Here is a 13964-nt window from a genome sequence, read left to right as displayed (position 1 = left end):
CTATCTGGCCGCGCCTGCCCAGGATGCCACCATTAGAACCGCCAGCAGCGCTCTCGTGCCTCTCAGGCGTCAGGGGAGCAGGCACCCCTTGGGGCCGCTGGGGTGACAGGGACCTAGTCCTGCAGGAATGGGTGTCTGGAAATCGCTCGTCTCACTCGGGAACTCTTCCCTCCTAACTTTCCCCCCGGAGGGCCTCGAAGGGCGGCGGGAACTCACGTGATTTGATTAACACACACTTAACGTGGCACTTGCTGCATGCCCCGCGCTGTTCTAAGGACGCCGCAATGATCAATTCATTTAGCCCTCAGAAGAATCCCATCGGCCTCATTTTACAGAGAAGCAAACTGAGGCACACCGGGGCCAAGCGACCTTGCCCAAGGTCATCTAGCTAGCGGTAGAGGCGATTGGAAGGTACCTAGGCAATCTGGCTCCAGAGTCTGTGCTCGAACAGGTCATGACAACATGAGAGCAACACGAACAACAGCATGGCGAGCACTTATCAACCACATACATCAGCTGCACAAGAATCATGTTTCCCAGATGAGTTAGGTGAGGCTCAGAGAGGCCAAGCCGTGGGTCTCACATCACCCCAGACACCAAGGTACGGCCAGACGAGCCCACAGAAGACTGAAATGCCTTTGCTGTCACACAGCCTATTCTAAGCATCCATGGGAACTTTAATACACCCATATTTCCCTTACTGTAAATATTGTGTTCCAGTTTATTTATCACTGAGCAAATACAGAAGCAGAACCTGAGACAGCAAATGCAAGCAGATGTCCTAGATATCCTAGGAAGATGAGCTTCTGTGTCCACCCTACACCCCTGACCCATCATGCTGCCAGGGACTCCTGGGCACATCCGCCCCCAGGCTCTAAGAATGGCTCCTAAGGAGTCAATGTCTTTTCTTCTACCAGGTAATAAATGTCCTGTGGCTATGGGTTTCTCTTTTTGCCTTGGCTGCCAGGAAGCTTGGAACTACATTTGCTATTAAATCTGTTGCTATATTAGCCTCCCTAGTTCAGTAGCACACTTTCTTTGTCACCCTTTTTTTTGAGTCAGAGTCTCACTCTATTGCCTGGGTTGGAGTGCAGTGGCATGCTCACGGCCACAGCAGCCTTGACCTGCTGGGCTCAGGTGATCCTTCTGCCTCAGCCTTCCAAGTAGCTGGAACTACAGGTGTGCGCCACCACACCCAGCTAATTTCTTTATTTATTGTAGGTCAAAGTCTTGCCAAGTTGCCCAGGCTGGTCTTGATTGCCCTGGACTCAGGCAATCCTCTCGCCTCTACCTCCCAAAGTGCTGGGATTACAGGCATGAGCCACCATGCCTGGCCTCAACAGATTTTTAAAAGAGCCATTTCACACAAACATCTGGACTTCCATGTTTTTGAAAACCCAGAATAGCTGGCACCCAGTTTTGCATTCCAGCTGTCGGCCTAGGAGTGGCAGTCTCCAATATCCCAGTCTCCACCACATGCTACAGTTCCATTCCTGGTTTGCCTCCCATTCATGGCACTTCTCTGATGGCTGTAGCTTCTTAGCCCAATGAGTATGCATTTGCTGTTAAGGTATTTCATGATGAATTTTTTCAGACAACTTCTAACTTCCAGGAGAACCATTCTTGAATAGAACTTGGAGGCAAAACCTCCTGGGCAATCCTTCCAGGCTGAAGGATGTCTCCTGACACCACTGCACTCGTATCTGTGGTCATGTCAGAGTCTGCCATATGGGGGCAGAGGTGTGAGTTGCAGTGAGCCTAGCCGTATGTGGAGATCAGACAGACCTGGGTCCCACCTCCAGCTCTGCTGCTTGCGGGCTGGGGACCAGGGTCAGGCCTTTCATGGTTTCTAGTCTCCATTGCCATCTGCCGCATGTGGACATGACTACTCTTCCCACCGGATTTCTGTAAAGGGTCTTGCTCAAAAGGACATTCAGACAGTGTGGATTCCTTCCCCTTTTCTGCACGGTGAAAGTCAGACCCCCAGTTGTCATGGGAGAAATCAAGCAGTATCGTTTTTTTCTAGGTTTTGAATTTTTTTTTTTTTAAGATACACATAATGCATGTCTGTTATAGATATATTAGTCTGCTTGGGCTGCTGTAATAAAATAGCATAGAGCAGGGGCTTAAACATCAGAAACTTAATGAAAGATGTAGGAAAAAAGACTCAGAAATGTATTTTCTCGCAGTTCTAGAAGTTGGAAGTCCAAGATCAAGGTGCCAGCAGGGTGGGTTTCTGTTGAGGCCTCTCTTGCTGGCTTGCAGATGGCCACCTGCTCACAGTGTCCTTGCATGACCTTTCCTCTGTGTGCAAGCACTCCTGTCTCCTCCTCTTACCAGGACAAGCAACCTGTTGGATTAGGGCCCCACCTTATGACCTCACTGAAACTTATTTTACCTCCCCGAGGATCCTACTTTCAAATATAGTCACATTGGGGGATAGAGCTTCAACATTTTAATTTTGGGGAAACACAGTTCAGTCCATGACGGTAGAAAATATGGAACTCAATTTTAAATATATAAATTATACAAGAGTGGTCAATAAAATTTAATAGTGGTCATGTGGTTATTGGGATGGGTGGAGACAAGGGTAAGAGGAGATCATGAGTGATGCTTTTGTTTTGCTAAACTAAATAGAATTTTAAGAGCACCTTATATAAGTGTTAACTGTGTTTTAAAAATTTTTTTTTTTTAGTTTTGTCACCCAGGCTGGAGTACAGTGGCAAAATCACGACTCACGGTGGCCTCCACCTCTTGGGCTCAGATCTTCCTGCCTCAGTCTCCTTAGCAGCTTGTTCTACAGGTACATGCCATCATGCCCAGCTAACTTTTTTGTTTTTTGTAGAGGTGAGGTCTCACTATGTTGCCCAGGCTGGTCTTTTTTCTTTTCTTTTCTTTTATATCTCAGTTGTATTTTTATAACTCCCCAGTTTGTTTTCTAAACAATCTTTTCTGACATACATCCATATGAATTTCACATTAATTTTTTCAAGAGATACATAAATTATCTATATTTGCCTAAAAATTTATTAAATGCTCATGAAAGAATATTTAACAATGCAGTATTCAAGCATGCCTACAAAATAGAACTTTTTCCAACTTTTAAATTATTTATTCCCATCTAAGTCAATTTATATTTGACATTTGGGCTACAAATACATTAAAAAAACCCAGACATATTCCTCAACTGCTATGTTTTACGCCAGCATCAAGTGTCCTTTCTTGATGTAATTAAGTTTTCAGAGTGAAAGTGGTACAAATAGGAGCAAATGAGCTGACCTCCTCATGAAATAAATTAGACAAAAATCAAGAAGTTTTATTTATTTTTTTAAAGAAGTTTTAAAACTGCTAAAGATTGCGTTCACAAACCTTTCTCTCACACATACAAGTGTGCACGATGGGTGTGTGTGAATTAAAATACTCCTATCTAGACTGTGAGCTCCTACAGAGGAGGCCACTGTCACCTGTAAAAGGTCCTGGGGTAAAGAGAGAGGCAGCACAGGGGAGCAGAGGACACATGTCCTTCAACAAGCCATCCACACAAACCTACTGAAGAGGGAGACTTGATTATCTAAGCCTCAAGGCTGAGATGTTGACCTGTACCAAGTGACATTTTACTTCATTATGTTTTATTTTGTTGTTATATATGTTGTTTGTTCCACTATTTTTGTAACTGAGGCAAAGTGAGAGGTTCAAAGAATCTAAGAATGCTTAATACACCCCATAAACTGTTGGAATCAAAGATTTTTATTCTTCTGCCAAACACAACTGATCTCCATCTATAATTATTTTTTAAGATAAGACAGTAAGTCAATTGAAGAAAGAACTGGGACCTTGAAATGTAGAACATTATTACATTTTAGCACGCTGACTGAGAAATGCAGGGCTTCAGTGGAGTCCAGAGGCGACCACATCAGCTCAGTAGCACCTGACACATTGCTGGTACACTTTCTCAAAGTCAGAATCATTCCCGTAATAGGAATCTTCAATAATAAGCTGGTTTTGTGGATCATAGCTCCCAAGTAGTTCAATTTTAGCTTTGCAGTTTTTAACTTGATTACTTTTCTATTCAAATCTCTCAGATTGCTTTCATCCATACATAGTATGTAATCAGATGTGGCGAAGCCTTCTTTGGTAATCTAGACACAGAAACAGCACTGGCTTGGTCACCTGCTCTGCCATCTTTCCGTGCACCAAGGTGCCCAAAGACCGCATTGGGCCATGCTCTGAGGGGGGCATATGTGCACTGCCTGCCCAGGCTGGTCTGGAACTCCTGGCCTCAAGCAGTCCTCCGGCCTCAACCTTCCAAACTTCTGGGATTATAGGTGTGAGCCACTGCACCCAGTCTCGCTGTGTTTAAACTTTAAACCTGTCATGGAATCTTTCTTCCTCATATTTAGTGAATATAAATTATTCCAAGTTATGGATATTTTCTAATTTTTTAACCTACTCTCCTGTTGTCTGGACACTTTGAAGTCCATTTTCGGTGGACTTGGTGTTTGTTAGCTCTTGACTTTTGGTTAATGATAATTTTATCCACCTGAACATGTTTCCTCATGTGCATTATCAGGATAACAACAATATCTACCTCAATTGAGATAAAGTCTGTGAAGTGCTTGGCTCACGGAAAACCTTCAGAGCTGTGACTATAATTATTATAAATTCGTACAACCTTGTGTATCTAGCCAATGGTTTCCGTAGGATAAATTCCTCAAAAGCCAAACTCCAGGATCAAAGGCTAGCCAAATTGTAATGAATTTTGTTATATTTCACCAATTTTCCCCTGAAAGTTTAGTCAAATCCACACATCTGTCATCCGAAATGAAGTTTTGAATGCAGACGCTGTGGGATTTTAGGAAGGAGTTGGAGCGCTAGACCGTAGATGATGTGACTTTCCCAGTCGGGGCTGGGGCAGCATCTCATAATCAAATCATCGACAGTTCTTCAGGGAGAGCGAGATAAGTAAAGATCGCAAGCAGCCTCACATCCATTCAGGGCAGATGTTGCCATTAAGCGAGTTGGTCTTGAACTTTTAGGATTTTAGAATTGCACGTAGAGAGCTATTGGCGTTCACAACTGGCAGGTTGAGTGGGCTGGAGCTGGAGGGCTGCTTGAGGCAGCAGCTCAATGATTTTACCAGGCCCACTTTCTTGCACCTCAGCACCCTGTCCTTCAGTGTCAGTGTCGTCCAAGTCTATCTCCCCTCACGATGGCTGCCAGGGGCAGCAGAGGCTACAGGCTTCCTTGCTGATGTCTAGCAAGAGGAAGGAGACACATCCCTCAAGCGTTGCACAGAACCCTGAGATTTGCTCTAAAAAGACCACGCTGTACCACCAGAGAGATGCTCTGGACTGACGGACTCAATCGCTAGAGCAAGGGAGGATGGGATTACCCAACTGGCTTTGACCACTGGGGTAGGAGGGGGATAAGTCCTACCCCCATTCCCTTGGCTGTAACGTAATGGGGTTGGAGCTGTTAGAATGGATATTGGAGAGATGACCACAGTCTCCACTGCAGGTTTTATTATGAATTGCTTGTTTATATCCTGTCTTTTTCTAATTTTAACTACTAAATGATTTGTAAGAGCTTTAATATAGGATGAGTATTATTTGTCTGTAATGTAAAGTGTGGCTATTTCTCCCAGTCTGTTTCTTATCTTTTAACTTTATTTTATGTGATGATTTTTTCTGGAACAAAATTTGTTAAGCTTTGTGTGTCACATCTGTTAGCCCTTCCCCCATTTGTTTGTTTGTTTGTTTATTTATGCATTATTTACTTAGAGTTGGGGGTCTCCCTCTGTTGCCTAGGCTAGAGTGCAGTGGCACAATCACAGCTTGCTGCAGTCTCAATCTCCCAGGCTCAGGTGATCCTCCTGATAAGCTGAGGCTATAGGTGTGCACCACCCACCAGGAATTTTTAAAAATTTTGGGGGGTTGGACACAGTGACTGATGCTTCTGATCCCAGAACTTTGGGAGGCCAAGGCACGAGATCGCTTGAGGAGTTTGAGATCAGCCTGGGCAACATAGTGAGACTCCCATCTCTACTTAATTAATTATTATTTTGTAGAGAAGAGAGCTCACTATGTTGCCTAGGTTGGTCTTGAACTCCGGAGCTCAAGCAATCCTCTCAAAGTGCTGGAATTACAGGCACGAGCCACTGTGCCCAGCCCCACTTTTTTAGTCCAAGCAGAATTTGAAGTGTTTTAGGGGAAACAAGTGACAGTGGAGCAGTGCAGTGGTGCCCTCCAAGACCTTGGAAATAACATCACTTCTGGGAATTGAAACTACACCCACGAATGGAGTTCATGTTCTGGAAATGAGAACCAAGGGATTGTCAAAAAATGTGAGATGAAGACTTTAGGGCCACTGCCAACGTCTCTCAGGCTGACTAGGCGCTGTCACCAGAGGCAGGCCAGGAGTCATTCCTTGATTGACTTATTTACTTATTTGCTTTAGTTACTGGGCACCTGCTATGTTCAGGCCCTGGGCCAGGTGCTGAAGGCCAAGATGACCAGCTCCAAGTCCTTACCCTGTGGAGCTTATGTCCAAATCAGGGACACAGATAAATTGATGTATGGTAGACCCCCTGTTGGTAAGCACCGTGGAGAAAAACAAAGGAAGGCAAGGGTGTGCTGGGACAGAGAGGCAGCCTGTCTACATGGGGGTCAGAAAAGAGCTAATTATGAAGTGGCATTTCCACAAGCAGAGGCATGAGGCAGGAGGGAGTGACCTTGTGGGACGCCAGAGGACAGCATCACAGGCAGCGGGAAGGCAGGGGAAGAGACCCCAGGCAAGGCGGGAGGGCACAGGCAGTGTCCAGGGCAGAGCCAGGAGGCCAATGTGGCCAGGCAGCAGGCAAGGGAGGTTGGAGGGAGGTGAGGTGGGGGCAGTGGGGACCACATCCCATGCCCTTTAAGTCCCTGAAAGGACTCTTGCTTTCCTCTGTGTGAGAAGAGACATCACAGGAAGGCTGCCTGCCAGTCACTGAACATCACCAGGTCTTTGTATGACATCCTGCCTGAAGGACAGGCAGAGTGAGTCGGAAAAACTGGAAAAGCTGCCCCCCGAGAGCCAGAAGTTGCTGTGTGCCCGGGAGGAGACACACTAGCTGGGGAATCCCAGAATTCTGGCCAAACTGAGTCCCCCTCCAGCATCAGTCTCCTAATCTGTATCATCAGGGTAATAACAATATCTGTCTCCATTGAGATAATGTCCGTAAAGAGCTTAGCATGGTATTGGGAGATCCTGATGGCTGCTATTATAGCATGTAATTTTATATGCCATCATCTGCCAGTGGTGGGCACCCCATTTCGTTGTGCCAAGTTCACACTCAATGACACCCTCTTGGTGGCTGCAGTTGACACCGACAATCCATTTCTAGGTGTCATGGAGGAAGGGCAGGAATGATCCCACCCCTGGTGAGAAATACATACTTCAGGTCTTTTTGGATTTCTGCCACCCAAACTGGATTATGATTTCCCTGTTAAAAACCCTCCAGGGACTTCCCAGTGCCCTCAGCATGATGTGACAGCCCCTGACCGTGGCCTCAGTGACCTGGTCTGACCACTCAGCCTCATTTCTCCTCTGTGTCCCTGACCAGATGAAGGGCATTGGCCCTCGAGTCACACCCTCGCTTTCCCCCGACCTGTGTCCCTGCCTGAAGCACGCAGCCCCTCTGCCATCTTGTCTTCTGGCCAATTCCCTCCTCCTCCTCCAAGTCTCTGCTTACAGATCTCTGCGCAGATGCCAGTGGTGCCTGCCAATGCCCCCACTCTACCAGTTCAGTGTGCACAGTGAGCTGACCCCAGCCAGCAGCACCCACCTTTGCTGCCTGGGGACTTCCTGCTGCCACTGGAGCCCACTCTGCCAACTGCAGGGCAGACCTGAGTGCTGGGACTTACAGCGCCTTCCAAGGAGCCACTCTCCATCCAGGACAGGACTTGTATACATCCCCTCTCTTCCTCCTTGGGTGAGATGAAGACTTTAGGGCCACTGCCAACGTCTCTCAGACTGACCAGGCGCTGTCACCAGAGGCAGGCCAGGATTCAATCCTTGATTGACTTATTTACTTATTTGATTTAGTTACTGGGCACCTGCTATGTTCAGGGGGCTCACAAGGGCCTCAGAACTTCCCTGTGGGATCACCTCCAGTCACCCGTGGTGGTGACTTGCTGGCCACACGCCTTCCTCAGCTCCCTTTCCCAGCTCAACTCCCCACTTGTCTCCAGGATTTCCTTCCTCTCCCATGTGCCCTTGAATCCTAGTCTGCTTGAGAGGAACCCATGCCAAGAGCCACCACCTCTGGAGAGCTTTCCCTGGCATGTCCAGCACCTGGGCAGGGACCTGGATATCCCTTTCTGGTTCTATCACTGCCCATTTCTTATTGCAGTCACAGCAACTGTACACTGCACTGTAACTGCCCCATGGAAACGCAGATGGTTCACTGGGAAATAAATCAAGATGGCTTTAAACATTTGAAAGGATGGTCAGCTTCATCCATAATTGATGACGTTCACATGAAGAATGCCAGCTGATAAATGCAGAAGAAGGGGCAAAATTAGAAAATCATCATTTCTAGTCAGGCACAGTGGCTCATGTCTGTAACCCTAGCACTTTGGTAGGCAGAGGCAGAGGCGGGAGAATCACTTGAGGCCAGGAGTTCGGTACCAACCTGGGCAACATAGAGAGACCTTGTCTGTACAGAAATTTTAAAAATTAGCCAGGTGTGGTGGTGTGCACCTGTAGTCCCAGCTACTCAGGAGGCTGAGGTGGAAGGATCACCTAAAGGCTGTGGTGAGCTGTGATTGTGCCACAGCACTCTGGCCTGGGCAAGAGTGAGATCCTGACTCAAAAAAAAGTTACCATTTCCTAATGATGGTCATTGATTCAGTCAAGGACCACTGACGGATGAGGAGCTGGACACCCACAAGTGCTGGCTGAAAAAGGAGAAATGGACATATACTTTGGGGAACGTGGTCCGCTCCCGAACCTGGTGATGGAGCTTGGCACCATCATAGTGGGATGACAAGACATGTAGCACCTCCTGTCATGAGGTGGTGAAGGCCATAGCATCATCATGAAAAATGAGTGATATTCTTGCCCCCAAAGTGTTTCATCTAAAACCTAATCTACCTTTTAGACATAAATACTAGTTACTAGAAAGTACAGAGGCGAGAACATGCAGTTAAAGGCCACCACAGGGAAGCAACAGACAGTTCCCAGAGGGGAACACTTTTGAGACAACTGGCCTAGTCTCTCCATGAGCCAATGTCATGTGGAAAACGAGAAGAGTAAGGGCTGTACTAGATGGAAACAGACTTCAGAAATGCAGTAACAGAATCCACTGCATGCTCCTTGATTGGATACCAGCTGAAACCAGACATTTCTGGCAGAACTGGAAGATTTGAACAGGAACTAGATTATTGGGCTGTATTGTTAATTTTTTAAATATGAAAATTGTGTTTTATATAAGAAAATGACCTATGTTAGATATGAAGTATCTAATACTTTATGAAGTATCTAATACTGAAGTATTTGGCTGGAAAAATATCATGATGTCTGTAATTTATTTCAGAAGACTTCACTCTCCAGTTAAACAAATATAGCACATTTTTAACAATGATTATACCTTGGTGATAGATCTATGGGTGCTCAATGGGATATTTTCTTCCCTTTTTCATGTGTTTGAAATTGTTTTCTAATACAGATTTTAGAAAAGAAAGGCAAAATACATACCATTTTTAATGCATAGATTTGTAAAGAAAAAAAGGTTTGAAACACACTGTGTTGGCAAAGGTGTAGGGACACAGGCACCTTGGTACAACCTCTTCAGAAGGACATTTGGCAAAGACATGTCCTTTGACCCAGCAATTCCCTTCTAGGAATTTAGCATGCAGATGATACTGAAACTTGCAAAAGTATATAAGAATAAGAATATTCACCGTAGCTTTATTTTTACAAGATTAGAAACAGCCTGTATGTTCATCAATAGGAGTTGTTTAATAACTTTAAAAAAATTAATTTAAATTTTTTTTTGAGTCAGGGTCTCACTCTGTCGTCTAGGCTGGAGTGCCTTGCATCATGGCTCACCATAGCTCCATCTCCTGGGCTCAGGTGATCCTCCCACCTCAGCCTCCCAAGGAGCTGGGACTAAAGGCGCACACCACCACACCTGGCTAGTTTTGGTTTTTTTGTTTTTTTTTTAATTTTGTAGAGATGAGGTCTCACTATGTTGCCTAGTCCCGTCTTGAACTTGTGGGCTCAAGCAATCCTCCTGCCTCAGCCTCCGAAGATGTTGGGATCACAGGCATCAGCCACCGTGCCCAGCCTTAAATAACTTTCGAATGGCAGAGTCATATTGTGTAGAGTGTTACACAGTATGGGTTATACCTGCTGTGTGGACAGGAAACACTTCCCAAGATGTGTTGCTGGGTGAGCAAGCCACGAGCTGGCCAGTGCCTGTCTTACTTGTCGCCACATCTCTGGCACCTGGCAATGTGACAACACACAGCAGGTGACAATCAGCATTGATTAAGGGAATGGCTCACACCCTGGAGCGCGGTTGCTGTGAGTCGGGCTCCCGAGACGTCGGGTTCAAGACACAGACGGGGCCAGATTTTCTGCCTATCAAATTTCCACCTATCAGGACTGCTGCTCCTGGGCCTGCAGCTGGAATGCAAACCCGGGTGCCAGCTATTTTGGCTTTTCACGAACCTGGAGATCCAGATGTTTGTGTGAAATTGCAAATGTGTTGATTAAAAAAAAAACCACTGAGGCAGGTATAACAGAACCCACCTGTGGTTGGATCTAAACCCACACATGGTCAGCTTGCAACCTCTGCATTAGAGGGTTTAATTTTTGCCCCGATCCTGGAGGCAATGCGTCTCCTGATGCAGCACCGACTACTATCACGATACACACCCCAGTGGCTTCACAGCTAGCAGTTCCTTCTGACTCTCATCAAGTCCAGGGGGCAGCAGGTGGGAGGGCCCGGGAGTCCTGCTAACCCTCCCTTGGGGTTTCCAGGATCCCCCAGGTAGTGTGTCCAAAGGCCAGAGCAGAAGAGAGAGTAGGACATCGCAGGATATTGTGGGTTCAGCATTCCTCACTTCCGCCCACATTCCTCGGGTCACCACTTAGTTCTGTGGCCGTCCCACCCAAGGGCAAAGTGGAGCTGGGAGGTACTGGCTCTGTCACAGCGGCCCCTTTCCACCAAACTCCATCCTGTGGACTGAGTGCCCAGATCCTAGGGGATGGAGACCCACCTCTGCCATGAGCAGTTGTTTTACAGATGGAGGGACGAATTTCAGAGAGGGCAGGTGACTTGTAAGAAGTTACACAGTCAGGGGCACTGTCTTACTGACTCCAACCCTGGGACCCTCCTCCTATCTCAGTATCTCCTAATCTTGCATCTTATGAGACATGCCTGTGGCACTTATTAAACATACAGGTTCCTGGACTTTGTCCCAGACCTTGAATTTAAACATTCGGGGAAGATCGTGGTCATCCTAAATGATTTTTTTTTCTTTTTGAGTTGGAGTCTCACTCTGTCCCAGGCTGGAGTGCAATGGCATGCTCACAGCCACCGCAGCCTCAATCTGTTGGGCTCAGGAGATCCTTCCACCTCAGCCCTCCAAGTAGTTGGAACTACAGGCATGCGCCACCATGCCCGGCTAAGTTTTTGATTTATTGTAGAGATGAAGTCTCATCAAGCTACTCAGACTGGTCTCGAACCTGTGGGCTCAGGCGAGCCTCTTGCTTCCGCCTCCCAAAGTGCTCAGATTACTGGTGTGAACCACTGCACCCAGCTGATGATTCTTATATCAGACTCTACACCAGTGGCCAAAACTTAGAACCATCTGGGGAGCTTTGTGAGATGCTAATCTCTTTGCTATGACCCCTAGAGACTGATTCAATTGGTCTGGGATAGGGCCCCGACACTGACATTTTATGAAACTCCCAGGTGATCCTGAAAAGCACTGCTTCTGCTCTAAACCAAAGAGGGCTAGTCATCAGTTTCACCTGGGGGTTCTTTTCAAGCTAAAGTCGTGAGAGAGAAGGGGGGCAGGCATGTCAATCAGTGATTTGCTACCCTGGGTGCACATTAGAACTGAGGCCTTTTATAAAATTGTGATGCCAGGGACACACCCCTCGAGATTGTGGTCTAATTGGGTCATGGCACGGCCTGGGAATCGGCATTTTAAAAAACACTTCAGGCCAGGTGTGATGGTTCAAGCCTATAATCCCAGCACTTTGGGAGCCTAAGGCGAGAGGATTGCCTGAGTCTGTGGGTTCGAGACCAGCCTGGACAACATGGTGAGACCTCGTCTCTACAATAAATCAAAAAATTAGCTGGGTTTGGTGGCGCACGCCTGTAGTTCCAACTATTTGGAAGGCTGAGGCGGAAGGATCGCCTGAGCCCAGCAGGACGAGGCTGTGGTGGCTGGGAACATGCCACTACACTCCAGCCTGGGCAACAGAGTGAGACTCCAACTCAAAAAACAAACAAACAAAAACAAACCCTTCAAATGATTCTAATGTGCAGTCTGGGTTGCTAACTACTGAATCAATGAACCAGAAAATTCGGAATCAGTAGGTTTGGGGTGAACCAAAGTTTCCCTATTTTTAAAGCTCTTGCAGGGGATTGTGACACTCCCCCATTGCCCTAAGGTCTTGCAAAGTGTGATCTGAAGTATCAGCACATGGCTGGGAGCTTGGAAGAAATGCAGAGTCTCAGGTCCTACCCTAGACCCTCAGTGTAGTCAGACTCCCAGGAGACCAGCATGCACCTTAAGCTTCAGAAGCCCTGCTATAAGGTGCACAGGCGCCTTTTGGGTGAACAGCAGATCAGGTCCTCCAGTCGGGGCTGGCCCACCGTCTCTCCATCCCACCCACCTCCTGAAACTGCAGAACTTTTTCTAGTGTCATCAGCAGAGTCTGTCCCCAAAGGTCTGGGCCTTGCTGCCCCATGCTGTGGCCATCTGTTCATGGAGACTTTGTTGGAAGTTCTGGGCATATGCACAGTGTGAGGAATCATCAGGGGTTTGCAGGCCCTTCCTGCCAGGGAGGGACATCACAGACGCTGGGCATTCACTCGAGGAGTGGGCCACAGGATCGGGTGCTTTACCCAGAGAAATTCTAAAGGTCTTTAGATCTACAGCACGGAGAAATAACAGATTCGCTCTGTGAGATTCTGGGACCAATCAGAGGACGTTATGGGGAGGGCGGCGGCAGTTCAACATTAGAAAAAGGCTCAAAGAAGCAAGAGGGGGCTGAGTCAGAGGGTAGCAAGCGTCTCATTCCTGGAAAATAACACACAGAGGCTGAATTGCCCTTCTTCAAGGGCAACCTCTGGGTAGGATATGAGCTTGAAGTGGGCCTCCACACAGGGCTGAAACATGCAGCCTCCTCAGAGGCAGGGTGGCTGGGTCACCTAGAGAGAAGAGCAGAGGGCGTGAGATCATTCAGGTGCTACTGTGGCAGAGTTCATGGGTCATGAAGGCCATTTGGTTAAACACAAACTACTGCTTGTGTGAAATAACTTCTGTGTTGGTCTCTGCTAGCCTGCAAGCTCAGTAAGGCCAGGGACGGCTGCTTGCCGAGTCTGCAGCACTTGGCAGAGAGTCTGGCATATGATAGCATCTGTCCAATAAATACAGAGGGTGCCAAAAATAGTATACATTTTAAGAAAGTAAAAAACTGTATTAAACTTGTAATACTCAATATATACTGATAACAAAAGATGAATAAAGCACTTTTGACTTCTGCAATTACAAGAGGTGCTCAAAGCGATTACTCTCAGCATCCAGACACTTCTGGTTATGGTGAACATCTCTTAAAATGTGTACACATTTTTTCGGTATCCCTGGTGGTTGCTGACTTAAATGTAATTGGTTGAAAATGAGTCTTAGTCCCTTGTTTTTTATTGGTAGTTTTGGTGAACTGTAGGATAATTTAGCATCCTT

Source organism: Carlito syrichta, unplaced genomic scaffold (assembly GCF_000164805.1).
Source record: "Carlito syrichta isolate Samal-C Ts95f unplaced genomic scaffold, Tarsius_syrichta-2.0.1 Scaffold304381, whole genome shotgun sequence".
Taxonomy (NCBI): domain Eukaryota; kingdom Metazoa; phylum Chordata; class Mammalia; order Primates; family Tarsiidae; genus Carlito; species Carlito syrichta.
Note: the sequence above shows the minus strand (reverse complement) of the source record.